Source organism: Solanum verrucosum, unplaced genomic scaffold (genome assembly GCF_900185275.1).
Source record: "Solanum verrucosum unplaced genomic scaffold, falcon-dt-bn FXZP01000048.1, whole genome shotgun sequence".
In the NCBI taxonomy this organism is placed as follows: Eukaryota; Viridiplantae; Streptophyta; class Magnoliopsida; order Solanales; family Solanaceae; genus Solanum; species Solanum verrucosum.
Window position 1 is genome coordinate 2,873,078 of NW_026020157.1, and position 23,297 is coordinate 2,896,374.

The following is a 23,297-nucleotide window of genomic DNA, read 5'->3' on the forward strand; positions in this document are numbered from 1 at the left end:
GTTGCTGAAGAACCTGAACATGAATCTGAGGATAGGATGAATTTGATATTGAGGATACATCATAAGTCTTTCTTTTATTCTACAATTTAACTCTGCCTTACATAGTTAGCTTTAAGTCTTTGGAATTAGGAGTTAAAAATGGTTCAATTTACAAAGTTTTTAAGTTTTTACGTTTTATAGCTGTCACTTTGTTTTCTAATTCTCCAATAAAGTTATCACTGATTGGCTTCTTGGTCTGAGAAATCTTTGAAGGTATACAACATTTTATCTTGTTTGCACTATATTTCTGCATTTCTACATTGTTTTATCTTTTTGCACTATATTTTGCATTTCTGCATTGTTGCACTATCTTTAATTTCTACACTATGTTTCTTTATTTTCTGCTCTGTATTTTTATATTTTCTGCAAATTTTTCACTGCAATTTTGTATTTTCTGCAGCGTCTTATATTTTTTGCACTATATTTCTGAATTTCTGCACTATATTTCTGCATCACTGCATTATCTTTAATTTTCTGCACTATGTTTCTTTTTTTTTGCTCTGTATTTTTACATTTTCTGCACACTTTGCACTGTGGTTTTGTATTTTCTGCATTGTTTTATATTTTATGCACTATATTTCTGCATTTCTGCACTATATTTCTGTATTTTTGCATTGCTGCACTACCTTTTAATTTTCTGCACTATATTTTCACTGCATTTTTATATGTTCTGTACTAAATTCTTATTAGTTGCTATACTAACTATTATTTTTATATGAAGAATGAATCAAGGAGCAGCCTTTAAAGAAAAAGGTTCTGAATTCTAACAACGGTTCAAGTCCAATAAAGAATGTAAGTTTTGATTATCAATTTCGATCAAGTGCTAAGCTGCGCAAACAATTTCAAATTAAGAAGGAAAAACTTGACAATGAACGCAAGAATCTAGTTATGAAAGGAAAAAATTCCGATCAGCCACCACCTTATAAAAGGAAGAATTGTATGTCTGTTACATCAAATGCAAGTGAAAGACAACCTATGCAGAGATCAATTCAGTTTGAGGAGTCAATTCAAATGCAAGAGAGGAGTAAACTACCTATACATAAATCTGTGACCCAACTTTTATCAAGGAAAGAAGTTAACACTTCCCATATGACTGAAAGAACACAAGGTGAAGAAGAAAATCAATTTGATATTGAGGAGCTACAAAATTACAAAAAAGCTAAGAAAAAGTCACTTGTACCAGTGATGAGTCTTAATCATTTTCTAGAAAAAAATGGGATACATGTGGGTGAAGAAAAACCTTATATTCAGCCAGCAGATGATGTTAGATCTATGCCATCTCCATGTATTAATGAAAACAATATCGAAGTGGCTGATGGTGTTGTGCCAGAAGAAGTTGATGAGTGTGTTCGAGATAAAGATATGGACATAAATTGTTCAAAAGATGGTATGTTTTAAATCTTCTTTTGATAGTTATATAAGTTTACTCGCATTGTAAATTTTATAGTTGTATAGTATGTTTTATCTTATTTATTTAATATAACATTTAATCATGAACTTTGGAGAAGAAAAAGGTTCGAGGACACACAACATGTAAGACTATTCATGCAAGAAATTTTTAAGAAAGAGAGGAGGTGACATTTGATCATGGACAAGTTGTCGGACCAATTGGAAAAAAAGTGTCTGATTTGAGCAATTTTCTAGGAACAATTGCTAGGAACTCTAGATTCATCACCTTGTTGTATACTGGTTGGCCTGATGTGCCAAAAGATACTAAACTACGCATGTGGGAATGTGTCAATGTAAAAATACTCAACCTTTTATGTATCTGTTTTTTATGTGTATTTTACTAGTAACATTTAGGTTATTTGTGTAGACCAAGTTTATAATTCCAGCAGAAGAAGAAAAATTGGTGATGGATGGTCTTTGTTATGCTTGGAGGCGAAATAAGAGATATGTTAAGGAGAATTATTTTGATAAGTATAAAACACTGGAAGATAGGCTAAAAAATTGTCCTAGTTGGATACCAGAAGTTCAATTTCGCCAGTTGATAGAGTATTGGGAGCTTCCAACTGTTAAAGTGAGATACAAATAATGCATTTAATTATTTAGCCCATATATATTAATTACTTTTTCTTAAATTACAGGCCATGTGTTCTTTAAATTCTCAAAACAGAAAGAAACAAAAATGAAGGCATCGAATGGGGCCTGTTAATTTTGGAAGAGTACGCATGGCACTGGTATCATTTTAGACACTTTGTAGATAAATATTTTTTTATCTTTTATATTTTGTTAGATTACATGTTAGTTGCTTATAGTTTTTTACTTTTTTTGTAGCGTGCAACCAAAGAGAATAATGAGGAACCATCAAAGGCTGAAATGTTTATTGCAACTCGTACGAAGAATGGAAAACAAGTTGATCCTGAAACTGAAGTTGTAATAGTAAGTAATTCTTTTGGCCGTTAATTGCTTTTCAAAGCCCTTGACTTTTCAACTAAGTAATCATGTATGTACAGTAATTTCAATGTGTTGTTTCTTTCCTGCTTATGACAATATTCATGACCTTAATTTAAGGCAGTGTTTGACTTTTGGCTCTCATCTTGCTTTATCAAGACAATTGCTAATGCATTATTTATAGGCTGAACTTCAAAATCGTCAAAACTTGGGGGAAACAACAGATGACTCATTTAAGGCAGTGTTTGGAAATGAGCAGCCTGATCGAGTTCGATGCTATGGTAGATCTGTGACAAGAACTTCTTTAAAAAGAGATGAGGAAATCATCAAAATCAAACAAAAACATGCTGATGAAATCAATTCATTTAAGGAAGAAGTTAAAGAATTGAAGGAAGAACTGGTTGAATTGAGAAAGTTGGAAGGATTGAAGGAAGAAGTGCAAGAATTGCAACAACTGCGACATCTCATGAAATTGTTGGTAAAATATAATCCTGGACCAAACCTTGAGGATGCAGAAGGGTTTATCGAATCTAACCAACCATCTCCGGGTGATTCTAGTAGTGCACGGGCTACAAGAGGCGAAAATCTTCCACGTTCCTCTGGATCAACTCATGGCCCGACTCTTGGAAAGGTATTATCGGTTTGAGTATATTTAGGTACAAAATACTAAGATATGTACAATATTTTTCATTTATGCAGCGTTCTTATTTTCTGCATTATGTTTCTTCAAGTTTGTTCTATATTTCTGCATTTCTGTAATCAATACCACATTTTTCTGCATTTGTGTGCTGCATTTTAGCATTATTTTCATGTGTTTCTGCATATCTATGATTTACTGCCTCCCACATCATAACGAGATTGTAGATTAATATTATATTTTTGCATAATTGCAGTTTCACATATTATTGAATTATAGTTTTACATTTTCTAAGTATACTTACTTCCTATCTAATCAAGTTTCAATTTCACTTTGAACCTGTAGGAAACTTATGGCGATGCAATTGGAAATGGTGGCCGAAAGTTGAGTTGATTCGGTTGACCAATTTTATCCATTTATGATTTAATATTATTCATTATACTACATGAATAGTTTGGATGTTTTAAATTTTATTAAAAGTACTATAGCACACTTTGAAGTAGTTTGCATTACTAACTGTTGATGTTGAATATTAGAATATTTCAAAGTTTTTGTATTGTGAAGATATTTTTGGTTCTCTATTATTTAATGTGATGCTTTATATTTATTATTTAAAAAGTGGTTTCAAGATACATATTATAATAATAATTTTTTAAAAAAATATTGTTCTTATATTTTTAATTTTTAATTAGAAAGTTGTGGCTTAGCTTGTATAAATGTGGCCACATAGATATATGCATAACTACCTTTACCAACATTTTTATAGTGTGGCTGAATGTTGAGAAACAAGCAATGAGTTTAAAGTGTTGCCTATAAAGAATGAAATGTGACACTTCAAAAGTGTTGTTTTAAAGCATAAAAGTGTGCCCGTAGATGGTATACAGAAGCATTGTCATAGGTGAATGCAAAGGCAACGCTTCTTGTATGTCGTAGCCTTTTCCTCTTAAAAGTGTTGCCTTAGGGAAAAGGTTACGCTTGTTTAGGCCACCCCCTTAAAAGCGTTGCCATTGGTAAAAAAGTGTGGCCTTTGATCAAAGGCAACATCTATTTATAGTTTAGGCCACATTTTCAATTGTGGTTGGAGGGCAAATTTGTTCTAGTGATCCCTTCACCCTTAATACTCATGAGATGTGGTTGGTTTGAATAGCCAACTTAGGACAAAAGCCTAAGTTGAGGGTGTGGTGAAAAGAGAAGGTAAATCAAGAAATGCAAAGAAGTCCCTCTTGATCTATGGTTGCGAAAAAGATGGAACCCCTCAATAAAAAAAGAGAAAGAGAAAAAGAAAAAGGATGAAAAAGTTTTGAAATAAAGTTGCATAAAGAAATTGGGTGTCCAAAGTTTCATGGAAAAGGAATAATGGGGTGACTAATGAGCATAAATAAGAATGAAAGAGGTGAAGGAAAGGAAGTGTTGTTCACACCACATTTCATGAGGATAGCAGCCATTGAGTCTAAATGACCATACATTTACACTCAGCCCCGTTACAAGCCCTGAAAAGACCTTTTTGATCTTGAGTGAGCTGAAACAAATGTTGATTGGAAAATAAGGGCAAACCTATGGGTGAAATCATGCATTGTATTCATCTTTGTGAGTGTGAGTGTTGATTGTGATTTCGAAGCTATTAATTGTTGAACCTTAGTGTGTGAATATGGAATCATCTTTGTGTGAGGGCATTTGAGTACCTTTGTTGAGCTTGAACTTGCATTTGAAGCAAGTATTGTGAACTTGAGAATCTTTGATAACGGTGAGTCATAACTTGAATCTTTGAGTGCACAATTGATCCTTGCATGAGTAAGTTGAGTCTTGTTGTGTGCATTCATGATTGACTCTTGTGTAGCACTGTTTGAGGCATCCTTTTTGAACTGTTGAACTTGAGGACAAGCAAAAGTTTAAGTTGGGGGTGTTGATGAGTCCACGATTTGGACTCATTTAGGGCTTTATTTGGATATATTTTTTGTCCTCAAATTCTAGTTTTGTGCCAATAACTGATGTAAAACCCTTGATTTCCAAGTGTTTGGATTGAGGAACAAAACATGGACACTAATTTGCAAAAAGTAACAAAGTGAGCTGAAAGAACGAAGAAATGAAGGCCTGGTGATCGCCGAGTCCCTTTGGCGACTCGCATAACCATTACCTCACCTAAAGTTCTAGTGTGCCATGCCCTGAAGGAGAAAATCAAGTTGGCGAGAGAGAGGAGCAGTCGTCGAATCGCCGAATGGTTCCGCGATGCAATGTTGGATCTCCTAAAGTTACAGAACTTAAGGATGCTGAAGGCCAAAGCAAAAAGGCGATGGAACTGACCAAAGGGCGGATCGCTGCCTGTTCGGTGAGCCCGACTTACTACGCCCATTGGTCCTTCGCAACATATTTTTGGCGACTATTAATACATTTACAAACATTATGTTTAGTATCAAAATTTTTTCTGAACATTCATTAGAGTAATTTTTGAGTTTTGAACTCTGAGTTGTTTAGACAACTTTTCCTTAGCTTTGAAGAATTGAAGTTTTCCATTTTTGAGAAATTAGAAGTGGGTCTTTGAGATTCTTCAACTTGGACCTTTGTAAAGATGAAATTAATCTTACCTAGTTGATGGAAACACAATTTGGTAACGATTTCTGTCTTTTTATGATATCTAGCTAAAACCCCGATTCTTTGGGTGTGATTATGTGATTATGGGTTGATTTAGCTTGTGGGTATTGCTAATTGTTAGTTTAAATGCTGTTTAGAAGTGATTTCATTCATTAATTGTGGTTTAATTTAAAGGGTTGTAGTTGCAAATACAATTATACCTTCGTGTTTTTGGCTTGCTCGAGAGAGAGGTTTTAAAACTAAGATTATTGAATAGATGGTCTATGGGTATTGGGCTGTCATGGGTTCAACTCGAGAGAGTGAATCCTAAACCCTTTTCTACACATTCAGCTCGAGAGAGTAAATGGACTAAAGCGAAGGTTGTTCTTATTTGCTTGTTTGTTGGTGTTCAAGAGAAACCAACTTGATTCGGGGTAAATTGTTCGAGAGAAAGTTTATCCCCACTAAAGTCTAGCTTAGTCACTGATTTACAACTATTTACTAACAGTTGCAATCACCCATTTGTCTATTGATGAGTCCACAAATTGGACTCATTTAGGGCTATATTTTAATAGAAATTGTGTCCTCAAATGGTTAGTTTATCTCAATATCTGATGAAAAGCCTTAAGTTTCAGGTATGTGAAGTTTTTAGGAAAGCATGGACACTACATCGCAATAAAAGAACGAAAAGGTTGAAAAGAACGAAGAAATGAAGGCCTGAGGATCGCCAAGTCAACTTGGCGAGTCGCCGAAGGGTCTCACTTCGCCTTTTGTTCCAGTGTGCTGAGCCTTGAAGGAAAGGATCAAGTTGGCGGAAAAAAGGAGCAATCGGCGCATCGCCGAGAAGTTCTGCGAAGCAGTACTATGTCGCCCAATGACCCAGAGCACGACGATGTTGAAGAATGGTGCAAAACAGCGATGAACTACACCAAAGGGCGAATCACCGAGTTGATCGGCGATTCCGACTAACCTCGCCGAACGATCCGCTGCAGCACATATTTTTTGAAAACTATAAATACGTATTGTGAGTTATAGCTTAGTATCAGATTTTTAGTGTGAGAAACAATTAATATAATTTTAGTACTTTTTATTTTTGTTTTGAGTCTGAGGGTTTTGAAAACTTGAAGAAGAAGAGGGTTTCATCTCCAAGGATTTGGACTTGAGTCTCTTGATTTCTTCATTCTTTGCCTGTAACAAGACTTAAATCTTCATACCCATTTGAATGCAAGCTCATTTAGGTATAAATTTATATATCTTAATGTGTGGCTAAAAACCCCCATTCTTGGGGTGTGATTTAGCGAATATGGGTTAATATTGTTGTTGGGTCTTGCTTGTTGATAGATTAGATGTAGTTTAATGGTGATTTCACCTAGTAGTTGTGGTTGGATTTAATGGGTTTGTAGTTGCAAATACAAGTCCACCCATGTGTTTTTGGCTTGCTCGAGAGAGAGGTCGTTAAACCAAGACTGCTAGACTAATGGCCTAAGGAGTGGGTCGGCATGATGCTCAGCCCGAGAGGGTGAGCCCTAGTCCCATATCCTAACACTCAGCTCGAGAGAGTGAGTGGGCTAAGGCGTAGGCTGGTCTTCATGCGCAAGTGGGTGTCCGAGGGGAACCCATTTGAAACGGGGTAAGTTGTTCGAGAGAGAATTTATTCCCACGTATAGCTTAGCCTAGTCATTATTACTCTATAAATTCTCTATCGAAAGTATGTACCGAATAATTTAGATTAACCTGTATTCCGGTCACATCCCAAGAATCCCCCTCTCATTATTAGATTTTCTTATTGATTTCACTAATTTTAGCTTACTTGTGATAAAACCCCCAAATCGATATTTGACACTTTTGTGTTTCCCCCTTTAATTTAAAATATTTTTAATCGTTAATGTCTTTAGCTACGACTAGTTAGAACCAAATTTTATTTTTCTATAAATTCTCAAAAACCACTCCCTTGGGACAATCCCAACCCTCGGTTGGGTTACTATATTATCGACGATCATAGACACTTGAATCGGAAGTAGTGTCGTTGGTCACGATAAGCATCATCTATTTTAGCCTATAATCCAATCATATCCCAAGAACCCGTCTCATTATTGTTAAATTCGTGTTATTTGTTGTTGTTGTAGTTGATAGTTAAAACCAAAACCCCCTTATTTGACATACGTGTCACCCCTAATTTGAATTATATTTTTACTCCTAAATGTCTATTCCTATGGTTGATTAGAACATATTCATACATTACTTTTGAATCTTAAACACATACCACTCCCTGTGGGATTCGTCCTCAACTCATTTAGTTGGGTTATTATACTGACTAACGATCGTAGATGCTTAGAACTGGATTAAGTATCGTTGATAACATTAATCACCAACATTGTTTCCATCATACTTCCAACAAAATATGGACCTTCTGGACCAATGGATATCAACTAGACATTATTGAAGATAAAGTCGAGCATGTTCTAGTACAGATTAAGCCCCTCAAAGATCTAAATGATTTTCACTTATCCATTGCTTATGCCAAATGTGTGATGAAATCCTTAGAGTTGAACTATGGGATAACCTCTAGGATATAGCGTCATGAATAAATGGTCCATGGGGAGTTGTTGGAGATTTTAATGTTATCATAGATGCTGAAGAAAATATCGAAGGTAGACCATACAAAATTGAAGAAAGTTTTGACTTTGTTGCATGTTTGAATGATTGTGATCTACAAGATGGAGGGTATCTTTGCTCCAAATTCACTTGGTATGATAATAGGGACCCTCCAAATACTATATGGTAAAGACTGGATAGGCTTACCTATAATTCCTAGTGGTATGACAAATTTAGTGAAACCATTGTTACTCACCTAGCAAGGACTTGTTTGGATCATACCCCTCTCCTAATTAGATGTATCCTTGAGGTTACCAATCATAATAAATATTTCAAATTCCAACATGTGGATTGAACACATATATTACTTAGAAGTAGTACAAGATGTTTGGAGTGATACTGAAAAGGGAAATCTTCTACACACTCTGCATCAAAAAATCAAGAAGATTTCCAAATCTCTCAGTACTTGGTCCAGAAGAGATTTTGGTGATTTTTGTGAAGAACCAAAGAGACTTGAGAAATTTATCAAGGATTTAGAAGAAGCTTCCATAACCAACAACAACCAAGAGAACATATAAAATTTGTCTAGAGATAAAGCTGAGTACACTAGATTCCTAAATTTACAGGATAAAGTATTTAGACAAAAAGCTAGAGTGAAATCGCTTGAACAAGGTGATACTAATTCAGACTTATTCCACAACACCATCAAGGACGGACAAAATAAAGAGACTCACTATTCATAAGATCAAAGATCAAGATGGAAACTGGGTAGAAGGAACCCCTCAAGTTGCTGAAGTAATCATTAAGTTCTTTGAAAAGCTTTTCCAAGTAGAAGAGACTAGTAAAGACAATGCTATTATTAATATTTTGCAAAGATCAGTTACTATAGAAGACAATGTTGCTCATACTATGATTCCGACCCTACAAGAAGTAAAAGAGTGTGTCTTCTCCATTGACCCAGATAGTGCCCCTGGACCTGATGGTCTAACTGGTAAATTTTATCAACCTGCTTGGGAAGTCATTGCGAATGATGTCCATGCTATTGTGGTTGCTTTTTTCCAAGGTGCTACCCTTCCTAAAGTTTTCACACACACCTGCATTATCATGTTGCCCAAAGTTAATTCTCCACAAGACTTTTCTGACATTAGATCCATTAGTTTATGCAATACTAGTAAAATTTTTCTAAACTATCAATGCTAGACTTTCTAAAATTCTTCCTAAATCATTAGTCATAATCATAATGGTTTTGTCAAAGGTAGGGACATTACTGAAAATATCCTCATTGCCCAGGAAACTGTTAATGACATTAAGAAACCAAAGCAAGGTGGTAATGTTATCATTAAACTTGACATGTCTAAAGCATATGATAGAGTGTCATGATCTTTCCTCTGATTTGTTTTAAGACAATTTGGTTTTGCTAAAAATTGGATCGACATCATTTACAGATTTATCTCTAATAACAAGTACTCTCTTATTGTGAATGGTAGCAAACAAGGTTTCTGTAAATCAGGGACATGTATTAGACAGGTCGACCCTCTTTCCCCCTCCTTATTTGTCCTTGCTGCTGAACTGCTCTCACAAATTCTTAACTCTTTGCATAATAATACTGTATTTAAAGGTTTCTACATTAACATTCAGGGTCCACTTATTAATCATCTTTCTTTTGCAGAGGACACAATCATTTTCAGTAGTGGGAACAAGGCATCCCTCAAATTAATTCTTAAGACTTCGGAATCCTATGAGAATATATCAGGGTAACTTATCAACAAAAATAAGAGCTCATACTCACTAGCTCCTAAAGCACCACAAAGGACCATTAGAAGAATTGGAAGGATGGTGGACATGAGATTTGAGAATCTCCTCATGAAATATTTAGGGTGCCCCCTTTATTTTGGGAGGAAAATCCTCGACATATTTTCTAATATGATCAACAAGGTTATTAATAGAATCAAAGGATGGCAGCTCAAGTTCCTCTCCACTGGTGGAAGAGCCACTCTTATAAGACATGTCCTCCTAGCTTTTAACATTCACACGCTGGTTGTTGTACATCCTCCTAAAGGAACCATAGAGAGCATTGAAAAGTATATTGCTAGATTTTTTTGGTCAGGAAATGATGAAGGTGGAAAACACCACTAGATCTCGTAGGAGAATTTTTTCTTCCATACAATGAAGGAGGTGCTAACTTCAGAAATTTAAAAGACATCTGCAAAGCCCTTACAACTAAACAATGGTGGAAATTTAGAACCTCCAATTCATTGTGGACCAACTTTCTGAAATCCAAGTACTGTACTAATGTTCATCGCGCTACAGTCCATTAGTGTCCTTTTCAATTACACAGTTAGAAGGTTATGTGCAAGTTGAGAGACACGGTGGATGACCTTATTTGGTGGAGAACAGGCAAAGGGAGCATTAGCTTTTGGTTTGACAATAGGACCACCCAAGGGCCACTTTACTTTCTCATGGAGGATTTCACTAGATATCAAGATGTTAATGTGAATGAAGTTTTCAAGGAAGGTGTATGGGATTGGGCAATACTGATACCTCATCCAAATGACTATATCAAAGAAATTATAGCTAGGTTCCCTATTACCATCAATCAAAACAAAGAAGATATCACTGTTTGGACGGTCTCTGAATTAGGAGCTTTCACAGTTTCCTTTGCTAGAGAAAGTGTTAGACAAATGAGAAATATTTCTCAGTTTGACTCAAGACTATGGTACAAAGATGTTCCTTATAAAATGTCATTTACAACTTTGAGAGCTATTCTCTCTATACTACTTACAGATGACGAAATTTCCAGATTCGGAATTACATTATCTAATGATTGTTCTTGTTGTATTGGTGCAAGTATGACCCCAAGATCGGAAAGCTCTTAGCACCTATTTTGCACTGGTCAATATGCTCAAAGTATTTGACAATCTTTTGTTGGGGATATGGGCATCAACTCTAGAAGCACTAATCTTAGAGAACTCCTGTACAAAACTTGGAATTTCAAAGGACATAACTCCATCGCAGCCTATGTTATGAGAATTTTGCCAATGATTATCATGTGGGAGCTTTGGAGATCGAGTTGTAGCTCAAAATATGAATATGAGAAACCTTAAATTTCAAATCCACCTCTATGATATCTTTCAACATTTTCCAGCTTACCAAGTTCGCCATTACAAACTTGTTTATTCCAGATGATTGAAAAAGCTTACTTACAATACCAGACACCAACCTCCGAGAAACTATTGTTATTCCAGTCAAATGGATCATGCCCTCACTCTTGTTTGTGAAAATGAACTCAGATGTATCATGTGTTGGTAATTCATGTGCTGATGGGGAGTAATCAGGGATTCATTGGGCAGATTCATCAATGCCTTCATTCTCCCATTGAGCCAAGGCTCTACCAACTTAGCTGAAGCCTCTTCCTTTCTTTTTGGGCTCAAGTGGTGTGTGGACAATGTTCATACCTTTATCTTGGGAGAAACATATTCACTACTCCTTCAAAATTGTATAAATGACTTATGGAAGGTACCTTGGAGGATACATGAAGAGGTGCATGATCAAGAAACTAGTAATAGACCATGTAGTGATTACCAGTAACTACTTCAGAGAAGCTAACAAAGTAGTGGAAACTCGCTTCTATGAGCCATAACACTGATGTAATTAAGGTATAGACACAATATAAAGACTTATCAACAGCTAGAGGTTTGCTAACTACTGATAGATAGCAATTTCCATCATTTAGAGTCAAGATGAGAAAACTGGGAAGGCTCCAATATGAGCCTTCTTGAAGCGTTTCCTTTTCCACTATTTTGGGCTAACTTTTTTGGTTTCCGTCATATGTATACGTCTTCTATAGAAGGCTAGCCCTCCTTCTTCATATGTAATCATATTTCAGTGACAGTCCAATCAATTTTTGGGGAAAAAGGAAGAAAACCTCAATAAATGCACTCATTCTCAAATAAATAAGACAAAACATAAGTTTAAAGGTAAGATAAGTTGATAAAAAATACCAACTTATCAACACCCCAAACTTAAATCATTACTTGTCCTCAAGTAAGTTAGAATCAAAGCACTAAGAAACTTTCTCCTTTCAAGCACAAAAATATCTAAGTTGTTTCCAATTCATATATATCACTTAAGCACAAGGAATATGACTTCGGTTGGTACTAAAAATTAATCACTACATGCAAAATTTCATCAAATGCTTTCCTTTCTTTCACAACACACTTTCAAGAATGCAAAAGATTTCTCATGAATAACCAAGTGACAACAACTCATTCTCAAGAAACGACTCAAAACCACTAGTTCTTTCGCATCCTCATTTTACTCATTTTGAAAATTTTCAACATCACCACTTTCCTAATTCACAAGCCCTCACAAGAAAGAATGTCCCCATTCACAAGCTATAAACAAAACAACGGCCAAATGCACAAGCACTTATACTCACAAAGAACTTCTCATGCACACAGGTACCATATCATATGCTTGCCCTTATTTTCAATCACCATTGACTCAAATCACAAAAGAATTTTATCAAACTAGTAATGTAGGCTTAGGGAAGGTTAGGATAACATTTGGGTAAAAATGACTACACCCTCCTTGAACACTATAAAAAAAAAATTCATTTGTCTCATCACCATTTCTCTTTATTTTTTTAAAATACACATTTTTTCTCATTTTATACAAGATGCCCCACATGTAACAATTTCACACTTTGGAAGAATTCTTTTTCTTTGCTCTCTTCTTTCATTTTTTTCTAAGCTTTTCTTTATTTAACAATTTTTCCTCCTTTCATTGACTCATTTTTTTCATTGTTCAACTTCAAGCCCTCATGTGATTAGCATCTCCTCTATGAGTTTCATGAAAACCCTCAAACTTAGGCTTTAAGCCTCAACTTTCTCAATTTCAGAGTTCAAGGAGGGAAGTGTTCAACAAGAGGATTCATTTTCTTAAAAGGGGTGAAGTCTTGTGATGTAGTTGCTAAAGAAAAGATATCAAACTCAAAATGGGTCAACTAGAGATACATTTAGTGTAATAGTAAGTTGTTTAGGAAAAGTGAGTTCCCAAAAATCACAAAGAAAGCCTAAGGTCATTTCTCTAACTAAAAACAATCAAGACCGACTTTGAAAGACTAACTTGGCAAGTTCTGAATAGCACAAGTGAATATAAGAATTTGAATGCACAAGTGAACATAAGAATTTATTCAACAAAACTCACTACACGTGGCATGGAAATTACTTAAGATGGCTCATTTTTTTACGTCAAATGGCATCTCACTTTATAACCGCTAATGTCAAAAGTCATAAAAAGAGTCACAAGAGTTGTCACAAGATCATTCACATCATGCATTTATTTTCAAAAATTTGAAGGGGTATGCTCAATTTTTTTTTATAATGCAAGTCTACTTTATTAGTACCAAACAAGTCATATCCTCTCAAAAAGACAACAATTTGCTCTGAAGAAAGACGTTAGCCAATCTATCATCAGGCAAGTTCATACATTTCTTTGAGGTATAAATTCAGACTTTGCCACACAAACACACTCTCAACTAAACACCGATTTGCTCTTAAGAAAGTCGTCACTCCATCTATCATCCAACACTTTCACTCAACACCATCACAAAAGAAAATAAAGAAACTACTAAGAGAAATGAAAACTAACAAGACAAATAAGAAAAATGACTTAGTCCACAATTCAATCAACACATGCCCGACAAGGGCACACAAAACAATCCAAGCTCGACAGGGACACAACATAAGCAAACAAATGAACAAAATACAAATCCCAAATGTATCAACTATGTCAACATAGACAACACGCTAGCAAACTACCCCACCAGAACTAAAATAGCCGCATTGTCCCCAATGCGTACACAATAACACATAACAAGAGGTAGAGACTCCATGAATTGCCTCAATCGGAACTGGAACTACTAGAGTTCTTGAGGGCCCTATCATCCTCGTCCTCATCCACATCATCTTCAGTTCCACATAATTTTTGAAGAGTGTCCAGCATCTTTGTCAAGAATTTGATTTTCTTCTTCTCATCTTTTCTAATTTAATCCACTTAATCTCAAAAAAAAATTAACATATTGCTATTTATATTTTGTAACCACAATTTGAATTCCAACTCAAGAAAATAAAAAAAATAAGTTATTGATTTTGAAGTGGAAAGTCACCAAACATTACATCAACCAAATAGTCATAATATTTAAGATGACTCACTCAACATGTGTTCTATGAATTTTTTTTTAATTTCTTTTGATTATTTTTGGATTAATTCATGTTTATTTTTCTTGTGAGGTGTCGGGCCAGATCATTTCGGTTCAAGAAATTTCAATTCGGCCAGTCCTGGGTACGGGAGACCGATTTCAACCACGTTGGGTTAATTAAGGTTTTTAGGCATGTGAGGGATCAATTTTATATTAAAAGAATATTTTTAAACTTAATTAAATTTATTTTTTCAAGTTAAAATAGGTCTGGACCTCCACCGATTAAACGATTCAAGTTAATCGGATGGGATTTTATCGGGCTTACAAGTACGATCGGTCCAAGTCTATCAGCACCTCAAAGGGATCCGTAGAGGTCTCATTTATTGTATAACCTAGCCCAATCTTGCCCCTCTACGTTTCGGATCAGCCCGACAAATATTGTAGGGCATATGGGTTTCAAAAGAATATGAAAAACAGACTGAACCTAACCGAACCGAACCGATTTATGCCATTTTTTCAATAAAATCATGGACTTTTATTTAAGTATATAACCGTCCTGAACAATTGGAATGGTTTTTTTAATTTATGAAAAAAACCAAAAAATTCCCGAACCTAATCGAATAACCTTACATGTATGTAAATATATTTTATATATTAACAATATGTTAAATTTAATATATAAATATATTTTATAACAATTTTTAAATATAAATATAACCTAGGTCCTAGGCCTCTGGTGAGTAGTGATTGAACGGCTTTGAGTCTTTGCTCTTTAATCTTTAATTAATTAGGTTTAAAATTAAATGATACTATAATAGATATTCTATCAAACAATACACTTAAACATATGCAAACACTCATATTAAATGTTTAAGATAAATACGGCAACAAGGTTTTACATTCTTGACTTCTTCGTGAAGAACTGAAGTGCTTCTTCACGAACATATTTGCGAAAGAAATATTTTAATAATATACTTCAAAAGTAAAAAAAATAAATAAAAATTAACCGAACCGTACCGGTACCGAAGAGAAACCGATATGATTGAGATGATTTTAAAATGTCTAATTTTGATTATACATTCTAAAATACCCGAAAAATTGGGATGACATAATTTTTTAAAAATGATCCCAAACCGTCCGATTGACACCCCTGCATGATACCCCTACAATATATAATTTCTTAAGGTTAAACCCATCATAAAATTCTAGCTACAAATTTAACCAACAGTGTAAAGAAAAGAAAATTACGCCAAGGAGATTAATCTAAATAATTTCAAAACACCAAGAATAGAATCAACTTACTTAGCTGTGATTTCAAGTTTTGGCTGGCTTCATAAGATGAAAACACTTTTTAAAGCCAAAAACCCCACAACACATAAAGGTTGCCATGAACAAAAAATATTAATATGGAACAAGGGTATGCCAATACAAAACTCATATATTTACTAATAAAAAAGTAAACGCACAATAAGCTATGTCTATTCAAATTGGGTTTCTTTAAACCAACTACTTACCATAATTACTAATTATAATTTAAGTAAAACTCTTAAGTCGGCGTAGTTTTTTTTTGTTTGGATAGCCACGGCTACATCAAGCATTATGACAACTCTTCGAAGGATTATGGTTCAAGTGGGACTCTTCTCTGTACAACCAATTCTCAAGACTCCCGTTGAGCATACACATTCGGTATCAAATCTCTTGCATACCTTTTTGGCCACCAAAGTTCCACTAGATAACTTTCTTTGTACACAGAGTCATAACCTCCTTCATCAATTAAATGGATCCATCAAAACTATTTGTTGCTTGTTGAATCTCGTGATAAGAAACTAATTGACGAGTCATCTCCGGTACCTTTTCCGCATCTTTGCACTTTCCTTTCTTCTGTCATTTCATTATCCAAATTGAAACCAACAAAAATATCAGAAAGGATGAAATAACTATTTTTTGGCACAACCTCCTTAAGCTTTGATTATTGTCCAGGAGTAGCAATAGCGCAAGCAGGCATATCCAATATGTGCATCCTGTATATACCTTTGTTCTGGAGAAATGATTGTAGAGTGGAATTTGCAAACACACCTCCACTCGGCATTACACCTTCTTAACCATTAAATGAAACATTAAAGCATTTAAGGGATGTGAATTTTTCCAAAGACATAGGAATACTACCTGACGATGATTTAAAGACGAATTCAGGAATTTCAAGCTTATCAAGTTGTAAATATTAATTGTTTGATAGGTCAATATACTGAAGGTTTTGGAGTTCCCTCACTCTGCTTGGTATCATTCCAGAGAAGCGTGGTTACTGGAAAGACGTATTTCTACAATGACTTTCAGTCCTCTAATATCTGATGAAACTTCTCCCTCTATAGAATTTAGTGACACATGTAGAAAGAGAAGAAAACTTCTAGATATCGCAACATCCTACATTCCACCAAAGAATTGAAGAATCTCAACTCATACTCTCTTGGTTCGTTGGTAAGTTGATCAGTATGTAGGAGCAGATATCACAGCTCACAAAGATTTCCCAAATTAGTAGGAATAGTTCTTTTGAGTGTTATTTTCTATCCCCAATATCTCAAGCTTGGAAGCATTTGTTATGAACAACGGAATTTTCCCTTTGATATGATTGACTGCCAAGACAAGTTCCTTAATGTTTGGCAGATGAATATTTCCAAAGAAGATATGTTAAAAATTCCCTCTGGAGCACTTTGTTTGTTTAAGATAGAGATGGAACGTTAAATAAGACAAAAAAATAATACTTTGATGGTATATCCAGGATTAAGTTTGGGGTTACATTAATCTGTGTTTGATTAATGACATAAATTTATCTGCTAACCAAATACTGTATAAATCTAATCCCAAACTTAATCTTGGATATCCAGCCCACCTTATTCCATTAAACATGAGATTATTTTATCCCAACCCATAAATGAGATGAATTAGTCCAACGATTTAATCTCAAGACTATAATCATGGGATAATTTAGTCTGCTACGACACCTAACGAATCATTGTAAGCTACACTAAATTTATACAGAAATACTAGAAAAAGAAACGTAGAAAACAATAGCAGTAAAACAAATGCTGGCTAAAGAACTGTTACTTTCCTTTCTAATTTTCTTATAACACTGGTGCACGAAACAAAGAACCGAAGTAAAAGCTTCTAAACTTTCCAAAATACAGCAAGTCAAAAATCTAGTTACAAAAGAAACGCGAGTTCAATAATCAACACCAAGAGCTAAGCTGAACTACAAAACTTCAGTTCCTTAATACAACCATGTGACAAGCTGGTATTTGTTGCTACTAGTCCACGAAAAAAATCATCCACTGATAAGTAGTTCGAAATTTCAGGTTGTAGTAACAAAGATTAAACAAATCACTTGATTAATTCACACAACCATTAGCATACATGACAGAAACTGAAAAGAATCAGCAAAGAGCATAACTGAACAATAGTCGGGTTGATTCAATGAAGAATTTTACTTATGAATTGTAATGGCGAAAGAATGAAGTGTTCCAATCATGTACAAATTTCACTACTTGATAGGAAAATAGACATTTGCAATTAAGATAAATATTTATTTTAAGGATTTTGGTCCAGCCTGGGTGGTAAGTACGCCTTATTTCAGCATGTCTAAAACTAAGAGGCCGAATAACTGTTAACTCCCAAATGTGGTTATACAACCATTTAAGTTTTTCTACATTCAAAGACCAAACAAAAGTCATAAAAAGCAGGAGATGAAGCATAAATAATGTTACAAGAGATCAAAGTTTGCACAATTAAACGTTAATGGAATAACACAGAATAAAAAAGTTGAAATGACAAGTGCACAAAGATTATGAAAATTATTCTTCAAATATCACGTCAAGAGAAATAGTCTTACATGAGTAGTTCTTTAGTACATTCTCCCCTCGCACTTCCAGGAACCACATCTACAATTCTTTCTCTTCATATTGCCATTTTTATCGTAAACATGGTCAATATGGTAGTTGTAGTGATAAGTAAACTCCTCTAATGGAGCAATACTCTTAGAAGCGAAAAACATTATATGAGGTACTCTCCGATCACCATGGTAATACATGACATTTTGAGCATAAAGGTTTGGTGAGCAACTATGGTTGATAAATCTTCCAACATTTCTGTATCTTACCGCATCAAGGGTAAAACCATCTTCATCCTTCCTTTGCAAAGAATTTGACTCAACTTTCAGGTTATTATTACGCATAGCATTCCTTTTAGGAATTTCTTCATCATAGTTACCAACATCAAACAAGTACTCATCATTATCTGTTCTACTTTCAGCTTCCTTTTCATCAAGCAACTCCCCAACATATTCACATATAAAACTTCCGGATGAGACATAATCTCATGACCTCAAATCTCATCCTCTTGATTCGATCTTGAAAACCTCCAAATGGTATCGAGGACCATGTTGGCTAACTCTATTTTTACAAGAAGGGGGACATTTGCAAGATGGACCACACTCATAAACAAGAGGTTGTGCTCTAATAGTAGAGCCTCTTGTGTTTAATGGAATCTCACCTCCGTTCCTAGAAGCACAAGAGCATTGCTTTGAATCCGAGCATCCATTTGTGCAATTGCAACCTTGAGGCCTGGAGATAGAATACCAATATGGATATTGCATATTGGTAATGTAAGTAAATGGTGGGGGTCTATCATCATTTATTGCATTGACAACAGGGATCAGTATCTTCTCTTTCCCTTGTGAGACATCATAGTCCACAACAAACTCCGACTGCATAATCGACTTTTTTTCCTTGTTAACATGAAAATGATTTTCCTTGATTAAACTTGCTGGCTGTGACACAACTTCATGATTAAGTTTTGGTTGGCCAAGATTTCTTTTCAGTTCAAACTTGAAAACATATTTTCCAGTTGGAGCTCTTTCTTCCCAATACTTAGTCACGGTGTAGAGCCCATCGTAAGTGTATCTCATATCAACCACAAATAACCCTCACTGGACATCCCATGTCCATGGAGTTCTTCAAGGCAAGATTACCCCCTTCAAGCTTTTGATCTTCCACTCTCACATTAACATATACTTTTGGATTCCCGTCTTGACCTACATAAATGAATGTTTCCGAAGATATTGCCTCGTTCTCATACCAACCAGAATTAACAATGCTAGTCGCAACATCTTTTTGTCAATATTCACATAACTGATACCCTTGATAAATTGGTGATGTAGTCCGATTGTAACAAGTTCTGCCCTGAACCCTAATTGATCCCCAATTTCAACTCTAGGAACATGTCCAAAAGTCCACCCACAATTCACCCACTTTTTCTGATTTTTCAAAGTTATTGTTGCCTCTATATGGATTCTTTTTTTTGGACCGTCCTTCATGTTTCTCTGCTTTATCTTCTAGAAAAAGTTTAGGATACACATCATCAAAGAGTTTCAGAGTCTCTCTAACTTCTTTCACTTTCTGAATATGTTCATATTCAATTAACAATCTGTGACCAGAAACACCACACATGACAGCAGAGTTCCTTAAATCTTCTTGAGGAACTCTGAGATGAATTATCTTCTTCATGACTGCAGATTCATATTGATCCCAATCCTTATTGAAAAATACTGGCCTTTGTTCAGTTCATCGTGTTGCTCAAGACGTATGGGGTTGGGCGTTGGCTCAAAATTGTGTTGGGGTTCTGGAAACCTAACTGCTTCTTCCTGCTTGATCTCATCCTTGCCACCTTTCTTACCGGCATTTCGGGCTTTGAGATCTAATTTTAGTGAGTTCCACTCGGAGCAGGATAAAATGCAAATTTCATCATCATCTACCGGACTATTTGGTTTATCATTTCAACCTTCAATTAGATTTTCTTGTGAAAAAGTAACAGGCAATTCTGGTTCATTTTCTATAGGCTCGCCTTTTATAAACCAATCAGTTGACGGCTTTTGGAGAAGCTCCAGGACTTCATTCTGTTGAGTAGACTCATTATGCATAAGATTTTCTTCTTTCAACTTCAAAGGTTGATTTCCATTAGTAGGTGTAGATGAGGTATTCAAATGACTTGAACCACCAGCCTCTTTTGGACGTGCTCCAGTTGCAGCCATATCTTTTGCCTCAAAATTACTTGGTACAAAAAGACTTATAGGCTCAGTTGACTCAACCACATTCATAGCAACTTCAGAGCAACTTTTGCCCTCAGCATCAACAGAGCATTGAGTATCACTTCCACTCCACTTTTGAGGAACACAGGGGCCACAATTCTCAGGAAAATTCCTTGTGGCATTGTCTTTCACAGGCTTGGTAGTGGATGTAAATTCCGGGTAGATCTCGCTGGTTCCATTGTTTTCACAAACAAATGGACCACAATTCTCAGGAAAACTCCTTGTGGTCTCAACTTTTACAGGCTTGGTAGTGGAAGGAAATTCCAGGTAAATCTCTCTGCTAAAATCGTTTTGACGAAAATATGAACCACAATTTTTTGGAAAATTGCGGGTAGCATCAACTTTTAGGTGCTTAAATGTGGAGGGAGATTTAGTATCAGCCATATGATGAAGTTTGTTCTTCCCTAAAACCTTTGAGGGACTCGATTCCGCTAACACAAACATCTACAATTTAAAAAGTATGCACAACTTAAAACCCATACTAGAGAAAACAATTTTTCCATAAAAACAAATACTTTCCTAATAAGGCGAGGCATTACGAATGTAGGAATTGAACAAAATAAAGAAGTTACAGCAAAGGAAACTCACATTAGGGCTGAAGGAGAGCATAAATTCTGAAGAAAAATGGCAGTTTGTAACCCATCAAAATTTGAGAGGCAAAGTAGAAGGCATTTTTTAGATTGGCAGCAAAATTAGTTCAGGACTCAGCTCAATCTATTTTAACCCATCAAAATTTGGGTGGACATATAAGCTAAATTGATTTATGAGAAATATTGTTAAAATATTTTGAATTAAATTTGGTTTATATTATATATAGCCATAAAAAAGTAAACGAATAATTTTATTATGTACTAAAGAAATATTTTAAAACATAACAAAAATTGGACGAGCTGGATTTTGAACACATATTTCAACCCTAGTAATTATTAGAAGGTTCAATAACACATGCATTTATTAATTGTGCTCATCTTGACCCGTTTAAATTGAAACATGTCAAGTAAAATGGTCCCAAGTCCGGGAGACCGATTTCAAGCTGGACCAATTCAGTTCAAGAAAAATTTGATTTGGCTGGATCAATTCATGTCTGATAGACCGATTTCAAACCGGACCGGTTCAGTTCAAGAAAAATTTGATCTGATCGAACCAGATTACAAAAGACCGATTTCAAGATAGACCAGTCCAGTTCAAAAGAAAATTGAGGTGTCGATGTACTAGGACCGGTCGAACTTAACTAAAATTTAGGTTTATCAGTCCGATCGGTCCTGGTCCATCGACACCTCAAATGGATCCATATGAGTCTCATTTATTGTATAACCTAGCCCAGTCCTGCCCCCACTGCGTTTTGGATAAGCCCAACACATTAGATACCCTTAGGTGAGGCCTTACACAATCACAAAATAAGGTAAACCATACCCTCGGTGAGACCTCACACAGTCACGAAAAAAGATAAAACATACCCCTTAGGTGAGGCCTCACACAATCACAAAAAAAAAGAAAACATACCCCCTTAGGTGAGGCCTCACAGAATCACAAAGAAAGGAAAAAATACAAAAGATGTAAGAGAAAACAATCATCCCCAAGGATCCGAACTCAGACTTGGGGCGCGGAAGAACTCTTTAATCAGAGGTGAACCCAGGAAGGAAGATTTTGGGTGCACCAATAAACTTAAAATAATAGCAAAGAATTAAGGATCTTGCTAGATTCGAACCCTGGTCTCGCACAAGGATACTCTATGCTTCTCATTGGTGCACGGTTAATTATATCCTAGTTTTTGCCAATTTCTCAAGATATGTATACATATATACACATGATTTGCTTCGAAGTTAACGAGTGCACGTACAACCCACATATGAATGTGGGTCCGCCTATGCTTTAGAGACAACACTTAACCATGGCACTCGAGGCTTATTTATGTATTTTAGGTGCCACTTTAACTATGTATCTAAATTTTCGTAGATATCTATTTAGATATATTATAGGGAAATCTTAGTAGCTTAATTGGTTAAGTACCTGAACTTTCACCTTATTGGTGAGAGTTTGATTCCACATCCTATAAATTGTAATCCCCTTCTTTTATTCCCGATTCAAAAAATTAAAATAAAAAATTTAGATACTATGAATTTTAATCAAAGCATATCATAAAATTGTAGCTACAAACTTAACCAACACATTGAAGTAAAGAAAATTACGCTATATAGATTAAACTTTAGAAATTTAAAATACAAAGAAAGAAACAGCTTACTTGAATTGAAGTATGATTTCGAGTGTTGGGTGGCTTGATAAGATCAAAACGCTTTATAAAGCCAAATGCCCCACAACACAAAAGGTTTTCATGGACCAAAAATATTAGTATGGAACGAGGGTATGCCAATGCAAAGTCCTATTTATACTAATAAAGTGAACGTATAATAAGCTATGCATTTGATTCCTATTCAAATTGGGTTTCTTTAAACCAACAAAGTTACCATAATTACTAATCCTAATTTTGGTAAAACTCTGAAGTCCGCCTATTTTTAAAATTTGCATAATCCCTTTCCTATTAAATATGTGTTTGGTTCCACACGGAATACAAGTGCAGTAAGGGTGATAAAATCAAATCCAACCCATTCAACCCGCTCAACATGTTTAAATTTGGACGGGTTAGCTCAACCCATTAAAAAATTTGTTGATATATAACTTATATTGACTCATGAGAAATTTTATCAAAATACTTTTAAAAAGCTTCT

General features: G+C 35.1%; 1 long non-coding RNA gene and 1 pseudogene across 1 annotated transcript; one reads left to right on the forward strand and one right to left on the reverse strand.

The window, feature by feature from the left end:
• The first annotated feature begins 1,982 nt into the window (after positions 1–1,982).
• On the forward strand, positions 1,983–2,396 carry LOC125828364 (uncharacterized). Its single transcript, XR_007443044.1, has 3 exons — positions 1,983–2,059; positions 2,156–2,219; positions 2,317–2,396. It is a non-coding gene; the product is annotated as an uncharacterized LOC125828364 (long non-coding RNA).
• A 15,934-nt stretch (positions 2,397–18,330) lies between these two features.
• On the reverse strand, positions 18,331–21,015 carry LOC125828343 (histone-lysine N-methyltransferase, H3 lysine-9 specific SUVH5-like; annotated as a pseudogene).
• Positions 21,016–23,297: the final 2,282 nt, after the last annotated feature.